This window comes from Cibotium barometz, chromosome 4 (genome assembly GCF_041138505.1).
Source record: "Cibotium barometz isolate CiBa-2024 chromosome 4, ASM4113850v1, whole genome shotgun sequence".
In the NCBI taxonomy this organism is placed as follows: domain Eukaryota; kingdom Viridiplantae; phylum Streptophyta; class Polypodiopsida; order Cyatheales; family Cibotiaceae; genus Cibotium; species Cibotium barometz.
The window spans coordinates 20215184-20230195 of NC_141049.1; the positions used below are offsets into that span (position 1 = coordinate 20215184).

Genomic DNA, 15012 nt, shown 5'->3' on the forward strand with positions numbered 1-15012 from the left:
ATGAGTTTGGTCTCCATCCTATAGCTTTTAGATATGTTGCAATTTTCACCTTCACAGGTTACCACTCCTATAATTTTGCTAGGGCTTCACAACAATTGAATAGTCTACGCAACAAATTGAAGGATGTGAAACAGGATCTACAAAGTGAGTTGAACGATGTGAAACACTTCCGATGAATTTGAAGGAGTAGAGAGAATTGTGTCGACCAATTCTTGCATACGTCACTCTCAAGTTGCCTCTTTCTCTAGATTAGAGAGGCCAAACGCTCTTTCTCCAAGGCTATATTCCGCTTGACCACCCCATTCTCAGACAGAGTGTAAGGAGTCATAAGTGTCCCTACTCTCTTGCTCCGGGACGGGTGTGTCTCTCATGAGTACTAGTGCCATAGAGGCCTCCTGTTGTGCTATTAAGGACTCCACCTTTTCCTCGGCCTGCTTGACAAGTTCGGCTCCCTGAGCCTTTGAGCCACCTGCTACTTTGCCCTTGGCCTTCTGTTGGGTTTTGTCTATGCCCTCCAACACCATTATGGCTAAAACCATGTCCCACTTGAGGAAGGACGTGCCAATGTTTCCCATGTCAAGATCCATGAGCGTGTCTTCGTCCTCCTCCTTGTAGTCCCTTGATGAGGCCCTTCATCATCCGTAACAACCGGTAGAGCAAAATTTTTTGTCGTTGGCATAGGTGTTCTTCACCAGATCAACGGGCACCCACAATCCCTCTTCTTCCTCAAATTCTATGCAAAACTCAGCCATGTAGGTCTCCATGTAGGTCTGTATCTCTTTGAAGCATTAGGGTAAGCTAGCTACATGTTGAAAGCCCACAAACTACTCCTGCCAGTGAGCTTAAGCTATGGTTAGTGTGGTGAGAAGAAGGCAATAGGAATAGAGAAAGCTTTCACTAAGCTTTCTTCATTTCTAGCTATTGCACAAGGGGGGGCCACTCCAAGAAGCCTAATCACACAAGAGCTATATTCATTCATGAGTGGAGCCTCCATGCACCAACTAGGTTGACAAGTCATGTCTCTAGGAACAATATGACTAGTGAATGTCTACAAACACTCTACTACATGGCAATAGAGTAGTGGTGAGGAGGATGACCTCTTTCCATTGGCACAGCTGTCGAGGATATAATATCCTATATTGACACTTTTGTGATTAGTTTTTCTTGTTTAGCTTGCTCCATAGGTTGCAAAACCTTGGATTAGTTAGATAGTGAGTGTGTGGGATTTGTGGGGATCGATTTGTGATTAGAGTAGCTTAAAAATGTTTGTTTTTTGCACCACCCATTGAGGTTCTGCGGTTGTAGCTTGCTTCCGCCATCATTAACGTCACTAATACCACTAACGTTTCAAGTTTTTTGTTGTTTTTGATTAACAATACCCTAATCCTATTATTAACACGATGTGTAGATATGTCCTCATGACCATATAATTTGTCAGCAATACAAAATCAATGCCAAGGTGTAAACTTATCAAGGCGGATGCAAGACTCTTTGTGATCTTGTTGGCTGACTGGTGTTGCTAGCCTCATTATGAGTTTGCTCAATAGGAGCATCAACAACTTGCAAAAAACTATCGGCTCTCGAGTTATCTGGATAGGAGGAGATACATCAAAGAAAATTTCAATCTGGGCAAAATTTTTGGCTGCCCACTGGCCCATGATTTAGGTAATTTTTTAAAGTTTGAGCTTTTGCCCAAATTTGGGCCGCCCGCGTATGAGCGAGATGCGTAGTGCGACTTTGCACCCGTGAGACCAAAGTAAGGCCCTACTGGTAACAATTGCTTTGCAAAACTTCCAACACTCTAAATTTTTCCTGCGCACACATCTATAGATTTGTACATAAGCACAATTTCAACTTTCATATACATATGCATGTGTCCAAGACTTAGGCATGTCATTACATGTGGCATGCTGACTCAGCACTGTACAGTATGCCTATAAAAGCATGCCTTACAAGTGAGTGCTCAAGTGGAAAACCTACCCTTCTAGGCTATTTTTGATTATCCTACTTTTGGAGCTTGTATTGCTTACTCAAGAGAGCTCTCTACTCTCTTTAAGCATGTCAATGGCTATGAGACTATTCATTGTATACATATGCAAGTCTATTGCTTCATCTTCTCTCTCTCTCTCTCTCTCTCTCTCTCTCTCTCTCTCTCTCTCTCTCTATTAAGCTAAGTAGTGAATGTTTCCATTTTCTCATTGCTTGTGTGTGTGTGTGTGTGTGTTTAGCTCTAGTGTGTGTGTGTGCATTAGGGTAAGCTAGCTACATGTTGAAAGCCCACAAACTACTCTTGCCGGTGAGCTTAAGCTATGGTTAGTGTGGTGAGAAGAAGGCAATAGGAATAGAGAAAGCTTTCACTAAGCTTTCTTCATTTCTAGCTATTGCACAAGGGGGGGGCCACTCCAAGAAGCCTAATCACACAAGAGCTATATTCATTCATGAGTGGAGTCTCCATGCACCAACTAGGTTGACAAGTCATGTCTCTAGGAACAATATGACTAGTGAATGTCTACAAACACTCTACTACATGGCAATAGAGTAGTGGTGAGGAGGATGACCTCTTTCCATTGGCACAGCTGCCGAGGATATAATATCCTATATTGACACTTTTGTGATTAGTCTTTCTTGTTTAGCTTGCTCCATAGGTTGCAAAACCTTGGATTAGTTAGATAGTGAGTGTGTGGGATTTGTGGGGATCGATTTGTGATTAGAGTAGCTTAAAAATGTTTGTTTTTTGCACCACCCATTGAGGTTCTGCAGTTGTAGCTTGCTTCCGCCATCATTAACGTCACTAATACCACTAACGTTTCAAGTTTTTTGTTGTTTTTGATTAACATCTCTCTCTCTCTCTCTCTCTCTCTCTCTCTCTCTCTCTCTCTCTCTCTCTCTCTATTAAGCTAAGTAGTGAATGTTTCCATTTTCTCATTGCTTGTGTGTGTGTGTGTGTGTGTGTGTGTGTGTGTGTGTGTGTGTGTGTGTGTGTTTAGCTCTAGTGTGTGTGTGTGCATTAGGGTAAGCTAGCTACATGTTGAAAGCCCACAAACTACTCTTGCCGGTGAGCTTAAGCTATGGTTAGTGTGGTGAGAAGAAGGCAATAGGAATAGAGAAAGCTTTCACTAAGCTTTCTTCATTTCTAGCTATTGCACAAGGGGGGGGCCACTCCAAGAAGCTTAATCACACAAGAGCTATATTCATTCATGAGTGGAGCCTCCATGCACCAACTAGGTTGACAAGTCATGTCTCTAGGAACAACTCGAAAACGAGACTTGATGAGGTTACAAAGGATTTAAAAATAGAGTTTATGGCCCCTTTGTCTAGCACACAAGGACTTTGGCTCCAAAAAGCGAATAGCATATCTGTTTCCTTCTGCATTATCCTGTTCTAGTGCCCAACCAATCCCAATAGGACTGGTATCAACAGTGAGAATAAGTGGTCGTCCATTTGTATAATCAACTTGTCTTAAGATAGGTGTTGATAGTAGACACCTTTTAAGTCTCCTCATAGCTTTGGGTATGTTCATTTGTCCAATGAAACTTTTGGTTCTTTCTTGATAGCTGATACAAACAATCTGCTATATGTGCAAAATGAGGGATCCAAGTCATGTAAAACACACAAGCTTCTAGAAACCTTCGCACTTTTGCGATATTAGAACATTCATCTTTTATCTTTTGAATAGCATCTACCTTTGTAGGTGAGGGTTTTTGACCCTCAGGGCAACACATATGACCAACTATAATCTCACGTACTCTAAAAGCTGATTTTTGACCTGATAATGTGAGGTGCACTTCTTCCAACCGCTTTAAAATGTTCTCACAATCATCAATTGATTACTCTGATATCTTTGATTACTTTGATTACTCTGATCTCTCTGATTACTCTGATTAGTGTGATATCTCTGATTACTTTGATTACTCTGATATCATTGATTATTCTCATTACTTTGATATCTTTGATTGCTCAGATATCTCTGATTACTTTGATTACTCTGATATCTTTGATTACTCTGATTACTCTGATATCTCTGATTAGTGTGATGTCTCCTATATCTCATAAGTCTTATAACTCCATGGTATTCACAGGTCCTAGAGATTCACACAAACCTTACAGCATGTAAATTGCATGATCAATTTATAGTTACATGAATTGCATGTTGATTTATCACCAGATTTGAAGAGTACAGGGCTTGAAGCCTCACCACCTATGCAGGGAAACACCCTCTTGATTTTTTCCAAAATAAAGATAGCCAATTGGCCACAAAAATGAGTTGTAAGGAAAAAGAAGGTTATTTTGACTATGTCGGTTTTTGGTCAAAATCAATGGTTCCACCTAGTACCTATGCTAAAAATCACAAATACATGACATTAAACATAAGCTCGTTAGGGTTAGCAAAAAAGATTTAAAAATTGCAACTTCATAAAGTACAAATTTTTTTGACTTTATGTTAATGGGATTAGGATATTGTTAATCAAAAACAACAAAAAACTTGAAACGTTAGTGGTATTAGTGACGTTAATGATGGCGGAAGCAAGCTACAACCGCAGAACCTCAATGGGTGGTGCAAAAAACAAACATTTTTAAGCTACTCTAATCACAAATCGATCCCCACAAATCCCACAAATCCCACACACTCACTATCTAACTAATCCAAGGTTTTGCAACCTATGGAGCAGGCTAAACAAGAAAGACTAATCACAAAAGTGTCAATATAGGATATTATATCCTCGGCAGCTGTGCCAATGGAAAGAGGTCATCCTCCTCACGACTACTCTATTGCCATGTAATAGAGTGTTTGTAGACATTCACTAGTCATATTGTTCCTAGAGACATGACTTGTCAACCTAGTTGGTGCATGGACGCTCCACTCATGAATGAATATAGCTCTTGTGTGATTAGGCTTCTTGGAGTGGCCCCCCCTTGTGCAATAGCTAGAAATGAAGAAAGCTTAGTGCTTTCTCTATTCCTATTGCCTTCTTCTCACCACACTAAACCATAGCTTAAGCTCACCGACAAGAGCAGTTTGTGGCATGTAGCTAGCTTACCCTAATGCGCACACACACACACTAGAGCTAAACACACAAAGACACACACGAGCTAAACTCTGATTACTCTGATATCTCTGATTAGTGTGATGTCTCTGATTACGCTAATTCAGATACCAAAATGTAAGGCATGCTTTTATAGGCATAGTGTACAGTGCTGAGTCAGCATGCACACATGTAATGACATGCCTAAGTCTTGGACACATGCATATGTATATCTCTGATTACTCTGATATCTCTGATTAGTGTGATGTCTCTGATTACGCTAATTCGGATACCATACGACACCTAAATGTAAGGCATACTTTTTATAGGCATACTGTACAGTGCTGAGTCAGTCTCTTCCTCAAGCTTCTGCACATAAGCTTTTAATGTAAGCACAAGGTCTCTTGCGGGCTTGCAATGTGCCAATAAGGGATATGGCAGGAGTTTGCAGAACTACCAAGAAGTTTAGCATATATCTCTGCGCGTGAGGGCATGGTTTCAAGAGACTTGACCTCCTCAAGAGGAAGGAAAGAATTTACCCTCAAAAACGGCACCCATGAAATCATTATTATCAAGCTTCAGCTCTTTCTGGAGGTCTCTGTAGGGCTTTAGAGCAGCTGGAATTTCTTTGGTTTTCACAAAAAGCCAAGCATTCATACCTTTGAGACATGGCTTGAGAGCTTCCCACCACTGGGTGCCTTCAATTGCTTTGCTCATGAGGGTGTTCTTGTTGGCAACGCGTAGAGTGACCGTCTCTGGTAGCTTGCGGTGAATCTCCTGCAGCTGCTTGACTGTGAGGCCAGTGTACTTGATGCCCGCGACAAGGTATGCCCCTTCGAGCTGCTCGCATACCTTCTCGATCGTGTCTTCCTTCTTTTGCCAGCTGATGGCCATGTCTATGCGCAAGGCTGGGCTGGACGATAATGACAATGTCGAAGGTGAGAAAGATTGCCTGAGAGATGGGGATGGCGAGCCCAGAAATGAAGAACGCAGAGGAGGAGATGTCCGGGTCTCTGAAGACAAAGCAAAGGGAGCCACCATCGTTGTCGCCATAGCCATTTCCTGGGGGTAAAGCTCGCTTTTGGCTTGGATAAGAACTGCAATTTGAACCCCTCTGTTTAGATGGCCATACACTATTGAAACAAAATATGTACATACTACAAAGGCCTTCTTGCAAACTTGGAAGAACTAAGCACGTGTAGAGATTGTCAAATAATGAAGGGTAAGCAACTGCATGTGCAGCAGATGAGCCAGGCATAAAAGCTTGTCATGACAAATAAACAATTGTACTCTGGATCAAAAGTGAATCTGTGGAAAGGGCCCACACTGTCGAGAAAGTGTGGCCCCTTCCGTCTAGAGTCCTCTAGTAGTAGGACTCAATGATCCTTTGTCCCTTTAATCACCCACAATAGATTAGAAAGCCTAGAAATGGCTAGATATTAATAGACCCTTTAGGTTTTAGTAACATATGAGTTAGGCCAGAATATGGTCTTAATATGTTAGATTAATCGAGACTGGAGGCTAGAAAATGGGCCAAAACCACCAGTTTTGGCATATGGCCCATTTGAAAAGTGGGGAGTAGATGTTGTGGAACCTCGTGCAAGGACTTTCAATGGTAAAGTATATATCTTAATGGGGGTCGATTACATGACCAAGTGGGTGGAAGTAGTGAGAGTAACCATTGTCTCACTAGCAAGATAGTGAGCAGATACATCTACACTCACATTTGTTGTGGGTTTGACATGCCTCTTGAGATTATTTGTTGTGGGTATGCCTCTTGAGATTATTTTAGGTAGTGGTCTCGGATACTGCAATGGGGTACGAGATGACATGCTGAAAGACCTGGACATTATACACAAGTATAGCACCCCCTAATATCCCCACAAGGGAATGGATTGGTAGAAAAGGTAAATGGAACAATGTGCAAAATCATCAAGAATCCTTTAGGTCAAAACCCAAGGACTATGATCAATTTTTAGATGGAGCACTTTGGGTCTAGTATAAGTAGCTTAAAAATGTTTGTTTTTTGCACCACCCATTGAGGTTCTGCGGTTGTAGCTTGCTTCCGCCATCATTAACGTCACTAATACCACTAACATTTCAAGTTTTTTGTTGTTTTTGATTAACAATACCCTAATCCTATTAACACGAGGTATGTCCTCATGACCATATAATTTATCAGCAATACAAAATCAATGCCAAGGTGTAAACTTATCATGCGGATGCAAGACTCTTTGTGATCTTGTTTGGCTGACTGGTGCTAGCCTCATTATGAGTTTGCTCAATAGGAGCATCAACAACTTGCAAAAAACTATCGGCTCTCGAGTTATCTGGATAGGAGGCAAAGAAAATTTCAATCTGGGTAAAATTTTCAGCTGCCACCCCAAGCTCCTCATCAAGGCTCATCTCTAAGCCACTAGACTCTTCATCATCAACAAGAGAATGCCCTATAGAAATATCAGGTATACCAAGGGGCTCAACCACTTTCTCTTTGTCTTTATGTGATGTACCAACTACATTTCGAGGACTGGTATTATGATGCAGCCTACCACTCCATGGTCTATCAACAGAACTGCTAGATGAGGACTCTCATGGTCCACTCAATGACTGTGATTGCTCACTTGCATTCTATGCAACCACGTTTCCACTTACATCAGCCCCAACAACATCTAACTTAGCTTTATTGGCGACAAAGATCAAATCTAACACTTGGAGAATTTTTATTCAACGTGTGAAACTTGTGGACCAATTGATAACGTGATAAAAAATCGTTCTTTTTCCGGAGGGAAAGCTCATCAATAGTCAAGACTATAAAGCCGAAGGATAAAGTTAATTTCACTTGTCTTAAAAATGGAGCTTAGTGGAACAACTCTATAATGTTAAAAACAGCAAGACCATGAGTTGTTTGAGAGACTACGTCTCATGTTAAAAACATATGAACTCTCAGTGTGAACTTCGAGAGAGGATCAATGATCAATTATTATCGTGTTTCCATGAGGGAGTGTGTGATTCAAAGATGCATGATTATTTTCTCTTATACAGAGAAGAGAAGCTTCTCTGGATGGAAGATGGCTTTAGAATTTAAGGAAAATATATTAGAACTACTACATCTAGACAAAGTCTCCATCTATGGCTGCACCATATTAGGTCTTGAGAAAATCAAGTAAAGAACATGATGGTATCTACAAAGTAACCACGGTCATATCAGAAAAGATAATGGTAAAAGTGGAGGTGAGGGAACCATAAGGCAATGCACATCTTTACCCAAGAAGAGAGATAGTCCACTAGTGTTCAATATGTAGACAAAATCATACAATTATTGAGTGTGCCTGCATCTACGATCTAGACCATTGTTCTATTGCTCTCATTGTAGGTGCCTAATGAATCATGATACTACCATATATGGACCTTAACCACTAGCCCAATTGCTTGCATCAAGGACACCTTTAGCTTTACCACAACACCAACAATTTATCTCAATGTGGCTACAAGTCATGTATAACAACTTGGATAAAATTATGCAAGAGGTATGTATAGAGGACACTTAACGTACCTATACCACCACCAATCCTTACCTCTCCCACAACCACCTTCACTTAGGCTAACACCAGTCACTTCAGGATTTGATGGAGGAACTATTAGAAGAAAGTGAATATCCTTAATAAATTGACTATTATGAGGGGTCACAATATATAGTACTCTTGGACTTCAACGTTAATCAAGGAGCTACACTAGTGCTAGTGTTTCAAACCTCTGTCCAGTGGAAACAAGAGGATATGAATACAACTATTAGAAGGCCCCCATTGCAATATGTCCATTACCAAGGATCCCATTGAGTAGCAGAATGTCTGCTCAAAATGGTTATGCTAGTTCAACTACAAGCTCGATTCCTACATATACGTGTACAAAATGTAGAGTGGATCATTTGATCAAAGACTGTCCATACAAATCAAGTGGGGAGGCTTTACAGTCTACCAATCTTGCTACAAGTCTTCATATCATTAGTATACAACCTAGGCTTATAGTGACCCCATTAAACATTTTAACTCATGTCCAAGCCTAACAATAGAGCAAAGATGAGGTAGATGTTCCCAATTTCAACTGCGCAAAGAAGGCATATCAAGAAAGTGAGTAATGGTGAAACTATCGTCCGAATCCAAGGTTGTTCCAAAAAGAAGGGTCAACACCATCCAATGAAGAGGATATTCTACAACAAGAAATGATGGCAAAACCTAACAAAATGGATCAACATGCCAATGGAAAACGTGCAAGTCCTTGAGGAGTCGATGAATAACCAAATGTTGAAGAAGAAATTCAAAAGCTTAAAATAGTTGAATCCCTAGTGACAAAATGTCGAGAAGTTTGAGAAAAAACTAAAGATAAAAAATGACACAGATACATTGTATCCACGTCATGAAATGGGAAGTGAAAGGGATTGAATATTCTCAAGCCCCAATACTTGACTAAAGGGATCAAGGAATGATGTCATGGCACGTATGTTTAAAAACAAAGATAAAATCCCTTCCTCAAGGTCCTTTTTTCCAAATGATTACATAGAAACTCCCACCATAGAACAACAAACTATTAAGATACCATAGCAGAATGGGAGTGTTTCTAGATTCTCGATGAATCAATTGGCCACTATTATAAGAGTGATGACACTAATGCTATAATCCTGGTCCACCATAATGGATATCAGACAATTGCAATCCTAGATAGAGAAGGAGGAATAAGCATTATCACCAATGGTGGTTGGAAAAATTTGGGAAAGCCTACATTGGAACAAACGGTGGATCTAATAAAAAAATGATTCACATGACATCAATAAGACCCATGGGAGTTCTAAAAAAATTTGTTGCTGTTTGGATGCTTGGGGACAAAGGGTAATAGAAATGGTTGGATGTTTACTTTGAATGTTAACATGCTTAAGGTGAAGATAGCCATGGTTACGCATGATAGGTGTCATTGCAGATATTGACATATAATGGCATTAGGGCATTGGTCATGTGAATATACAATGACAAAAGTCTATGCAAGCCCAAAATATTGTTATAAGTTTGTTGAGGTTTAAGGTTAATGGTATGCAAAAAGTATGTGAAGCAAGCCAAACATACTTTCTCTCCGCATATGAAAAGCATGTCAGTGCAAGACTATTGGATGTTATACATTTAATGGGACCATTGGATATTACACATTATGATGTATGGAAACTAACCAAAAATATAACAATTATAGGTTGTAGGCCGCTTAGTTGCAAAGGGTAACAAAACCTTCAAACTCAAAATTTATATTAGGTGTTGGAACCTTTGTTGATGATTTGGGAAGTGTGTCATCAAGCAAAAACAGTTCAGTTAGTGAGAGGCAACCAAAAGGTCTGCATCTCAAAAAATGATTGAAGGTGCTACACGGTTAGGTGTAATGCTCTACAAAGAAAACTAACCAATGCTCAATGGTTGAGATACATCAAAGCCACGAAGGTACATGAACAAGGTAGATGCCAATGGTGAGAGACGAATAATAGCCAAAATCAAGAAAGCGATAGATCCTTGAATCCACAAGTTTGAAAGAAGAAAAAGAAATAAAGCTTTGCTGATGATGAAAAGAAACGCAAGAGAATCATGGCCCAAAAAGAAGAAGAGGATGATGGATCAGATCTAAGGTCAACTCATGATCTTTTGAAAGCACATAGTGTTCAAAGAGAGACAAGAAGGCGCATCATATGGTAGGCCCACGGCGATCAAAAGAAGCCAATGTAGCAGAGCCTAGTGAAGGTCCCAAACCAATTTTCATTGCTTAAGAGTTGACCTTGAATGAAGAAAAAGAGTCATTTAAGCACTTACAAAAATTCAAGGATTTCTTTGCATAGAAATACAAAAATTTGAAGCGAATGCCACCAAAAGTGGTGCAACACCCTATCATAGAAGGGTCTCCACCCACCAGGCAAAAGACCTTATCAAACGAACTCGAAGTACTCAACAAAGTTATAAAGTAAGAAAATTAATAAACTCATGGCTGTGAGATTCATTTGAGATCGATCATACTGACTAGGTTTCTTCTATTTTCATTCTGTCCAAAAAGGATGGAAAAATGCGAGTGGATGTGGACTTAAAGAATGTCAATGCTGCAACATGCAAAGATGATTATTTATTTCCCTACACAAAGCATGCCTTAGAGAGAGTGGCCAAAGAAAAAGCCTATCGCTCCTTGAATGGTTTCTTAGGAAAAAATCAAGTGTCCATTATCCCAAAAGATTAGCACAAGATTGCATTTACCACAATGGATGGAATAATTTTCCTATAGAATCACATTTCAAAGGTTAATGTGCATTGTAGTCAAGAACTACGTGCAAAAGTGATTAGAGGTCTTCACAAATGACTTGCGTGCTCACTCTAGATGGAAAGACAATCTAGTTTTCTTGAGGAAAGTATTTCTAAGATGTTATTTGTATCGAATATCCCCATTAAAATACCAATTCTTGGTAAAGCATGGGATAATCTTCAAACACATCATGTCCAAGAATGAAATTTCCATGAATAACAAAGTCAAACTTATCTTGGGAGTACAAATGAGTACAACCATTTCCGGACCACATTGGGTATCATTAAAGGTCCATTATATTCATTGCGAAATTGCAAGGAGATTATACCGAGTACGAATAGTCTATGAATGGACAAAACAATGTCAAAAAGCATATGGTGAACTCAAGAATGCACTGGCTGGCTAGTGCATTCAGCTAGTGCATTCTTAAGAATGCACTAGCTAGTGCACCTTGTCTTGAGACCACTTAACTGAGACTTGGTCTTGTATATACATATTGATGCTTTAAATGTTACAATTGAGTGTATGTTAGCACAACCACGGAAGTATAAATTAGACTACCACGTTTATTTTTCCAATAGATAATTGAATGATGGTAAAACGAACTATACCACCATAGAAAGAGAAGGATTGGCCATTATATACGCTATAAAGAAATACCATCAATATCTTTTGGCCAATGAGTATGCTTTCATTGTGGACCATATCAAGCTTTTTCATACCTTAGAAACAAGCCTTGCACAACTAGATGCATTACACGTTGGTTACTTTACTTGACTTCACAGTAAACTGTGAGAAAAAGATCAAAACACATTTTAGCTAACCATGTCTCGAATACCTAATGGTAAACCCATCACAAAATGATCGATTAGATGATCTTCTAAATGTTCGTTTTTTGAAGATGGTACCTGAATGGAGTGATGAGATATCATAATATCTTGTACATGGTTTTCCACAAGATCGTCCATTGAATAAGGATAGGATGTGTCAGCTTATCAAGCAAGTTTCAGCTTACCAATTGATAGCAAGACAATTATATAAACTAGGCAAAGATAGTTTCTAAGGATTTATGTGCAAGAAGATGAATTTGTTTATGTTTTGGAAGAAGCACATTTTGGAATTGCAAAAGGACTAACGAAGTTTCGGCTCGCAAATCGCAAAATCCTTCAAGCAAGATTATGGTGGCCAACATTGTTTAAAGAAACAAGAAAATATGGAAACAAAAACATGAAAAAACAAGCTCAACAAGAGACCAAGACCTATATAGCCAAGACTAAACTAAGACTTCAAAACAAACTCTGAATGCAAATACGGTTGCACTCAGCTCTTTTTAGAGATGAGTGAACTGTGTGCGAGAAGATGAATTTATACATATTTTTGAAGATGCGCGTTCTGGAATTGTAGGAGGGACATTTTTTATAGCAAAATTATGGCTCGCAAATCATTCAAGCAAGATTATGATGGCCAACATTGTTAAAAAGAAAGAAGAAAAACTAGAAACAAAAAACATGAAAATACAAGCCCAACTGGAGACCAAGGCCTATATAGCCAAGGCTAAACTGTGACTTCATAACAAAACCTTAAACTGAGAAAGTCACAAGTTGCTTTTCTATGAAACATGGAAAACCTTGGATATAGCTGATCTTGAGCCTGCAAATGGTAAGGTTCAAAGTCTTCATTCAAATATGGTTAAGGCCAAAGGATTGCTCAAAGTTTACATGTCTATCAAAAATAATCCCTTGGCCTGAACGATTTATGAGATGCCTACAAGAACAATGGAAGAGCAAGTGTTGCTAGGAAGAACATGGACTAGTGCAACCAACTAATCCAACGGGTTGCCATAATTGCTACTCAACTAAGAAGAGAAGATGACACAATGTTAGTGCCACTATGGAGTCCCACCAAGGTAACAAATAATTCCAATATGCTTTGCAAGACAATTGCTTCTTCCAAGCCCACAGGATGAACCAAAGAAACAAGAAGAGTCATAGAACATCAACTCCATGGAAGAAGGATCTACAAGTGAAATCCAATACCAACCGGTCCCAACCAAGTAAGAAACATTGGGTTCTAAAACATCTTCTACAATCACAAGGATAGTATGAAGGGGGCAAAAGATATGGCAAAAGCTGTAAAACATAGTGAAAACCTATCACACCATTATATTTTTCACCTACACGAAATGAAGTGAAAACCTATTCACATGGTTAAAACCTATCACACCATTTTGTATTAAAAGTATCAATCCCTAATCCCTACACGTGTAAGACAATGTGATAGGTTTTCATTATAATCCCTACACGACATGTGTCAACCATTCACACATTAATGGCAACAATTATGTCATTCCATATTTTTCTTTTTGGGTCTTTTTTTTTGCTATTTTAAACCTTTATTGTGTCACTCTACTTCTTCGCTTCCACCGTCCTCTTGTGTTGTTGCTCCTCCATAAGCCACCTAAGAGTGAGGAGTGAGTCCTTGCAAGCAAGGTAGCAACTTCCATGGAGATAGCTTGGAGATGACAGTTTGATGGATAGGAGCTAGCAACCACTGGAGAGCTTCAAGAGACACAGAGGCAAGGTAGGTTCCCCACGGCGATCGTTGACTGCTTGTGCCTTCTTGTGAATGCGCGACAGTGTTGGAGAGTTGTGTAGCCCACCATTACACATACCCATCATTTGGCATACTAGGATGAAAGCAAACACTAAGAGCTACCTATGTACGTCATCACTTAATATGTTTTGTCATCAAAACACATCAAACAAATAAGCTAGACTTAGGTGATTCTGGACTTAGATTCGTGCATGTTCTTGATATTGTACCTAGCTTCCCATGCAATCTTTGACAACCTTAAGGAGGGAAAGTACGTGTTGTACAACAAAGTTGCACACAATGCAAGAGGGCACATTGATTCACTGTAGGTTTAGAAACTTATAGCCATGGACTTTATATCAATTAAGTGACTATGATGTATGCATTCAAAAGGAGGCTTTAAGTTTTAACGAAGGTACTACGACATATGAACAAGAGATGCAAGAACATTTCCCTTTTGGAATTTGTGTCTCACTAAGAGACTTCTCCTCAACAAGAAGAGATAATTGGAATGAACAAAGTGAAAGATAAGAGATACTTTCCACATTGACTAGAGGACTTGGGACTTTGTTTTAAAGAAGAAAGGGACTTCTAGAAGCCAAAAATTCTCATCACAAGGTGTAAGGTAATCGCAGCCAATCGGGCGCCTTGATGCTATGAGACTCCGGCGAGAGGCGAATAGAAGAAGATCCCATGATACAGAAAATGGTGGTCTCCCTGTTAACCAAGGGGAAAGCTATCTTTGGGACTTCGGAAATTTCATTCTTTGCTTTTATGAAATGCATACAATGAAAGCTGGCTAATAAGTCATGCACATGGCTCCCTAGTCACGAGCCTTCCTGCATTACTAACCATTGAGATATCACTCCAGGCATTCAATAAAAGCAGTATTAAAAGAAAAAAAGTGAGATCTTCCACGTTCGTTAGTCAAGGTGCGATGCAACTCATATGGTGTGCATTCCTCTGCTCTGCGAGGGCTTCTTTGGTTTGCTGTTCATGAATTTTCTGTCGGTTCCTTGTACATGAACGTAACTTTTGTCTTGTCAATAGCTCATTGGATGCAGTTTTAGCAAACTCG

The 15012-nt window shown here is 39.6% G+C and overlaps 1 pseudogene; it reads right to left on the minus strand.

Moving 5' to 3' along the window:
- Positions 1–4932: 4932 nt before the first annotated feature.
- LOC147639012 (large ribosomal subunit protein uL10c-like) lies at positions 4933–6122 on the minus strand (annotated as a pseudogene).
- Between the last annotated feature and the right edge of the window lie 8890 nt (positions 6123–15012).